At 34.6% G+C, this 7,861-nt stretch overlaps 1 long non-coding RNA gene across 1 annotated transcript; it reads right to left on the bottom strand.

The window, feature by feature from the left end:
* On the bottom strand, positions 1–5,832 carry LOC131146444 (uncharacterized). Its single transcript, XR_009134371.1, has 5 exons — positions 5,608–5,832; positions 5,470–5,515; positions 5,309–5,371; positions 3,630–4,169; positions 1–186 (listed from the first exon to the last, which is right to left on the bottom strand). It is a non-coding gene; the product is annotated as an uncharacterized LOC131146444 (long non-coding RNA).
* Positions 5,833–7,861: the final 2,029 nt, after the last annotated feature.

Raw genomic sequence — 7,861 nt, 5'->3', positions numbered from 1 at the left:
ACTTCAAATAAAATACCTGAGTACTATAAACAAATAAACAAACCCATAAAGTAGTGTAACCAAATTCTCCATATTACATATCTAGGAAAGAAATTAAACATAACACTCAACATATATCTGTTCCTTTAAGCACTCACAAAACTAAACCCCACACCTGAGCTTTCTAAGCTCTTTCACCTGAAGGACCTGAAAAGAGTAATAAATCGCTGGGGTGAGACACCTCTAAGTAAGGAAGAAAAGGCTATAACAATGAGTGCAAGAAAGTTCAATACATACAAAAATATAATCATCTGTTATTCAATATTATTAGCACCAAAAAATCCACATCATCAATTACATTACTAACATCTGATAACATACACACATTCATAATTGTTTTTACAGATAATTCACAAGAATAGGGAAGACTACCTGCCCATACAAGTAGCTTCCCTCTGCTCTAACACTAATGCTAGGGCACTCACCTTACTCAGTAAGCCCTCGGGTTATGTGTCCATGCAAAGTCTCCGAGAATAGGGAAGCTTACCCGCCCATACAAGTAACTTTCCTTTGCTTTGGTACCAATAGAAAATTATCAGGGCACTTGTCTTTCTCAGCAAGCCCTCGGTGGAGAATTTTACTTTACAATAAATACTTATGTAATTAAATTTACACACATCCAATACTAATCATTTCACAAAGTTCCATATGTATACTCATATCACAACCAATCCACACACAATATACACATTCTTCATTCACACCCACACAGGGTCCATATTCACACTAGAATCAATGTCCACACAGGACTCACATCCACACGGGAATACCGTCCACACAAGACTTACATTCACACAGGCTACTACACAAGCTTCTCAACCACACAAGTTACAAATTCATACACACAATCTCGTTCATATTAAATTGGTAAAACAAACTCCTCATTCCACTGCCAATGTTTTACCCCCTTAATATAAATGCCTATATAATGGCCTCCTCATACCACTGCCAACGTTATATAGCAATTATATCAGGTACGATATAACGACCTCCTCATACCACTGCCAACGCTATATCGCAATTTACATGAACCATAGGGCAATACACATCCAATGCATAACCCATTATCCAGGCACATCAACATATTTACCACAGTATTCACGATCAAACAATAATCACAACTGAGCAATATTCACAGCCAAATAGAATTTACAACCCAAATAGTAGCCACAAGCGTACAATGATTATAATCAAGCAGTAATCGCAACCATTTAAATATGAAAATTATTTTCATACCACACAGTTTTTCCCAAATAAGATATATTTAATTAAAATCATATTTTGATCCAAATGTCTAACCATTCAGAAAATTACACATGTAACGCCCCGAACCCTTAAACCCGGGTCCGGCGCGTTATACTTGTTAAAATCCTTGATAATCCATAATCTATATCATATGCAGCGAAAAAAATAAACAAAATCTCCATAATATAATATAATACCAGAGTTTACTAATTTCTATCTATAATCCAAAGTATCCATCCAATACTTGCATTTCCATATATACATACATCTCCAAAAATATTTCAGTATTTTCACAACCATTCTGTTCTCAACAAGCTTAAAACATAAAAACTTAAAACATAAATATTTACATTCCCCCAAAGTATTATGAAAATATACCCTTTCTCTTTAAGTCCCTCAAAATGCTAAATACACTCGAGCTCCCTAAGCTCGACCTCGAGGATGTCTTGAAAAAGAAATAATCATATTCAGGTGAGACACATCTCAGTAAGGGAAGAAACATACATATTAAAACAGTGTGTGGCTAACATGAGATAAATAGATATCATTTTTATTTCATTTACAAATCATCATATAACATTGAAATCGTTTTCTGAACCTAAACAATCAGATGCAAATATTTAACCCACTAGATTACCCAAGGATAGGGGTAATTACCCGCCCATACAAGTAGCACCCCTCTGCTCTGATATTTAGGTAACCCTAAGGTCACAATTAAAACATATCAGAGCACTCACCTTACTCAGTAAGCCCTCAAGTGGTAGATTAATCTCATACTCACACAGTTCAATAATAGTTTACCGGCAAAGGCCCTAAGGATAGGGAATCTTACCCGCCTATACAAGTAGGTTCCCTTTGCCCTAATGCGTTATACAGCTACTGCCACATCTGAAGCTACTAGTGCACTCGCCTTACTCAGCAAGCCCTCAAGCGAAGAGTGCGCCCCGCCTAAACGTAACATGTTCTACATACATAAATACTTCTAATATCATAATACATCATTCTTTCCATCATTATTCAATCATTTACATTCTTTCATGTTCATAACTCCTTGTGTTTCACTTTAAGTGACTCTTTCTCGTTTGTATCATTCACATTTCACATTTCATTGCATTGTCATTCCTTGTTATTTCATTTCATAACATTTTCATTTCATTCCTTTGTACAATAACCGCTCTTTAGCCATCATTTGTTAGTCTACATAGAAATGTGCTAGAATCTAACACAGCTCCTTTTAGCTGTCATCAGTTAGTTCACATAGAAATAAGTTAGATCTGCTAACCCGACTTTCAGTTGTCGTACCTTTACATGATTGCATTTTCATACACAGGCAAAATTGTCCATATCATATTTTATTCTCATTGCTTTACTTACTTAACCTGCATCTTATACATTTAACATATAATTTGCATAGATTCTCATGCCACACAATTTAGCAGTAAAATTCATATATATTTCTCATAAAATAAGTCAACCCACATTTAACATTTACTTGCTCAAAATACACTTCATTTCTTACATAATTCCTTATAAAATTCTTTTCACTTTCGTTTGTTTACTTTCACACATACATAACTATATCGATAATCCTAGGCTCAGAAAGCATAAATTTCATGGCTGGCATTTTAAACCCACATAAAAACATATATACATAAATAACACATATTCATTTTTAATTCATGAAAAACTTGATTTAATATATAAATTTCCTCCTTACCTTTTTTCTTGAACTACACCAACAGGGACTCCGCAAAAATACCTGCGGTGCTCACCCGGATCCTGAATTAAAAATTCTAGTTCCATGTAATTAATCCCAAATAAAATATTATTTTAATATTTTCTAGGCCCATAAATTCTAAATAAATAAATATACCCTTAAATATAGTCAAATTACTAAATTTCTCAAATTAATTAATTCATTTTTCCAAAATACTACCCATCTAGCCTTCCTTAGGCTCCACACACCTCAAATTAACATTTAAACTAATATTTAACACTTTCACTTAATTTTCTAAATTATGCTTGCGGGCTCAAAATTACACCCGTGGCACTTACCTAAGCCCTAATTCAAAAATCTTAATTCCATTTAAATTATTCATAAATAACATACTATTTAAATATTTTCTAGGGTCATAATTTTTAATTTACAATTATACCCGCAAATTTAACTAATTTTTCAAATATCCCAAATCCCACTTTCGCTTTGGAGTAGGGCTTAGAAAATCTCAATTGAAAAATTATTTACGTCAAAATGACGACAACGACGATTAGGACCACGTGATGGTACCCATTCACTGATTTAACATTAGATTTAACGCAAAATTGAGAAAATGGGAAAAAATTACCTTTCCAGAGGAGCAATGCCTAAACCATTCCCATGAAAAATCTACTCCAATAGAAATGTCGGCAATAGAACTAGGAATCCAACGACACTTTCCGTTTTCCAATCCGCCGCATACTTGCCGAGAAATTGAGAGAAGGAGAGATGGAGACGGAGAGCAAGTGGAGGGCGCAGGAAAAACTGTCACGACCTGCTCCTTTTTCACATATATTTTTTTTTTATATAAATAAATTATCATCACATCATACATTCCAACTTAGCAGGTCACAATCCACCTGAACTCGTGGGCACCAGGGATATAACAAAACATACAGCAGAAGCCTACGCAGCAGAAAGTATAAAATCATATACATCTCATCATAATGTGCATAACACATACCAGAGTCACTACAATTACTATCTCACAGTATATACATCTCAAAAATGAAATCTAGGGACAATCCCCACAAAACCTAACTGTCCCTACCAAAAACTTACCCTTCCAAAGAGGGCAAACAACTGCTCTAGATCAGCAAGGCTTTTCCCGCTCTCCTATTAGGGGCTCCTGAAAAATGTATAAGATTTAGTGGTGAGACACCTCTTAGTAAGGGAAATAAACTAATACCAGTGTGTGGCAACATGAGTATTCTGTGTTCTACATATACCATACATAACATATTCAATACTGTTTATCAAATCTGGGAAAACATATGCATATCAAAACATGGCAGAACATACTGCATTTTCATAAACATTTCTCATCTTATATCATAATAATAATAACATAAAAACAATCCTGGTAGGTTAGTTGGCTGTTGTCATGTATTACCCCCACATGACTAGGTTGTGTGGCCCGAATGCGGGACCTGACAATGGTTGGCCGACCACTACCAAGTCAAACAGTAGTCTGTAGGTCTGATGGGTCTACCCAGACTGGTCCGTACACTAGGGGCGATAACAGCACACTTCTTGAAAATAACCACATCGACCATCCAATCTCACACCACTCCGTACAGCGGCGTTAACACAGATATCATGATCACGAGGACCATGGACACATAGCAACGGTACCATGCAAGTGCTAGCCTAGACCAAGCCAACCAGGTTCTGATATTATATACATATACTAAAACCGTGATACATAAATATCTCATATCATTTATTTTCACATCAATCATATCATTTCACATATATACATGTATCATGAAAATCATCGGCCCGTACGCCGGTATTACACATTTTAACATAGCACGGCCCGTACACCGGCAAATCACATAGCACATCCCGTACGCTGGCAAACCACATAGCACAGCCCGTACGCTGGCAAATCACAAAGTACGGCCCGTACGCAGGCAAATCACATAGCACGGCTCGTACGCCGGCAAATCTCAACCACATAGCACGGCCCGTACGCCGGCAAATCACATATACATATAAAAATATCTCGGCCCGTACACCGGTTTTCCATCATAAAAACCCATATAGTCCCCATTTAAAAAAAAAAAAAACAGTATTTCACAACATTTTTATACTCATGCCACACTAAACAAATTTTCTACGTATTCAACATATCATCATTTAAACAGTATTTTTCAAATATAAATCATATATATAAATATATTTATTTTTCCTGAAACCAGATGCTATATATATATATATACATGCATTTTCTCAAAACAAAACTAGTTTAGTTTATTCCCTTACCTGATTCCTGAAAAGCCCCTAAGAAAATCTTCCCCGTACCCACAAGGTTCTTAACTTAACACCCTGAAAATGAAAATTCGCAGAATTAAAGTTTAGTATTTTCGTACGTACAACATTTTCTATAACTACCACTAAGTCAAATTCGACTTAAAAAGTCTTACCTCAACTTAGGGATAATTCCCAACTTTCCCAATCAATACCCTGAAACTGAAAATTTTCAGTATTAAAGTTCAGTATTTTTACGCATATATCACTTTTTTCAACTGTCAAAAATCCAAATATTGAATATAAAGCCTTACCTTGGATTTGGGATGAAATCCAACTTCGTTTCCCTGACGATCCGCTCCGACAGACTTGTAGAGAACTTTGCCAGGAGCATCGTGATGGCTTCAGTTTGTCGATCTGGCATAAAACGAGCCTGAAATCGAAGAGAGAGAGAGTCGTAGGAGAGAGAGAGAGAGAGAGAGAGAGAGAGAGAGAGAGAGAGAGAGAGAGAGAGAGAGAGAGAAGAGAGAGAAGAGTGCACTCACGCACACCAAATGAATCCAATTCAAATTGGATTTTTTTTTTTTGACTTTTCAAAGTTTAAGCTTGTGGTTTGAATTTATTTGACTTTTCAAAGCTTAAGCTTGTGGTTTGAATTTATTTGACTTTTCAAAACTTTTTCTTTTTCTTTGAAGAAGCTTGTATTATATATATATATATATATATATATATATATATAAAATATCATAATTACTTTTATATATATATATATTTTGTGCTTATCATACTATTCATTTTACTTGTTAATTTAATTAATTAATTTTATTTTATTATATTATTATTATTATTATTATTATTATTTTAAAATTTTTTTTTCCCGGTTACTACAAAAACTCTCAGGCGACGCTCCTCTCTGGAGAAAAAAAAAATCTTTCTTCTTCTGAAGCTTTTGCTTCAAGATATTTTCAAATATATATATATTTTAAACTTTTAACTTATCCATCTATGAAATCTTCAAACACACACACACACACACACACACACACACACACATATATATATATATATATATATTAAACTTTAACTTTTACATAACTTATATATATATATTTATATATATCTCTTATTTCAATTATTATTATTATTATTATTATTATTATTATTATTATTATTTTTATTTATTTATTTAATACATCAATTTAATAATGTTTAACTAATTAGTTAATTAATAATTTTAATTAATTAATTAATTTTATTTATTTTTTTCTCCTAATTATTTTAATCTTTTGGGTCTTTACAACACAAAAATATATAATTTGTATGCTTGAATTTAACTGGTTTAAAATTAATAAAAAAAAACTGCTATAACGTTTTCCCCTTACTTGCTCCTCGGGATTCTGCTTAAAATCGAATAGGAAATGAGATCCTGTATTCTAAAAATCCTAACTTAATTAGTTTAACCCATGAATATTTAACATTTATCATCTCCTAGGCCCACACATTCCCAAAACTTAATTTAATATTATAATACCTTACTTACCTTGGTTTTGGAGTGTTGCCCAAGTACTCCAAACTAAAAATCTATTCCGCCTATGTTGTAGCGAATCTTCCCAAGAATCTTGTGGTAGTTTTTGATCGTCGAATCGGGCTAAATTGGAGCCGGATTTGAAGAAAATAAATAGGGAAAACGAAATCCAGAGAGAGAAAATGAGAGAAGAGAGAGAAATTTGCAGAAAAGAAAATCCCAGGCCTATTTATAACCAGGCCTTCGTCGACGAGACACGTGGGTTCGTTGAAGAAGCCAAGAAGAACATTCGTCGACGAGGTCAAAATGTTTATCAACAAACCGTTTAAAAACCTGAATTTTCCATACTCTCGGTAAATCCTTGTTGACGAGACACGTGTACTCGTCGACGAAACCTAGAAGGATATTTGTCGATGAGGAGAACAAATTCATCGACGAGTCCCTGCTTGATACCCTTGTTAAATTTCTTTTCCCCTCTTTTTTATTTTCCCCCCTTTACCTTTTATTTATTTTCTTTTATTTTTCTGAGTTCGGGTTATTACATTCTCCCCTCCTTAAAAGAATTTCGTTCTTGAAATTCATTAATTTTCATATTTTCACAATTTTAAGAACTAGCTAACCACATTCATACATTTTAATTAATTCTAAAATATACAGCATCAAATTACTAAAAGTCAAACAAGATGATTACTTATGCAAACGTAAACATATTACCTGCACCTTTAGTGTTGTCCCCCTTTGCTGTACCAAGCATACAAACAAGCGTCAGGCCGCCGCTGCCATGAGGCATCGGGTTGTTCCTCCGATTCGGATCTGGAGCAAATGCATTGTTTGGCGGTTCTCGACACTCCTGGGCTATATGGCCATACTTGCCACATCTATAGCACACGACACCCCTACTTCGGCATTATCCCTAATGCCTTTGATTGCATCTAGAACAGTGGGGGTGTGACGAGTCGCCCTGTCGTCCTCGATCATTCATTTCTGGCCTCTAACCCGCAGTATCTCTGTCTCCCCTCTAGGACCTTTGTCTAACATTTGCA

Source organism: Malania oleifera, chromosome 13 (genome assembly GCF_029873635.1).
Source record: "Malania oleifera isolate guangnan ecotype guangnan chromosome 13, ASM2987363v1, whole genome shotgun sequence".
In the NCBI taxonomy this organism is placed as follows: Eukaryota; Viridiplantae; Streptophyta; class Magnoliopsida; order Santalales; family Ximeniaceae; genus Malania; species Malania oleifera.
This window is presented reverse-complemented; position numbering and strand designations above follow the sequence as displayed.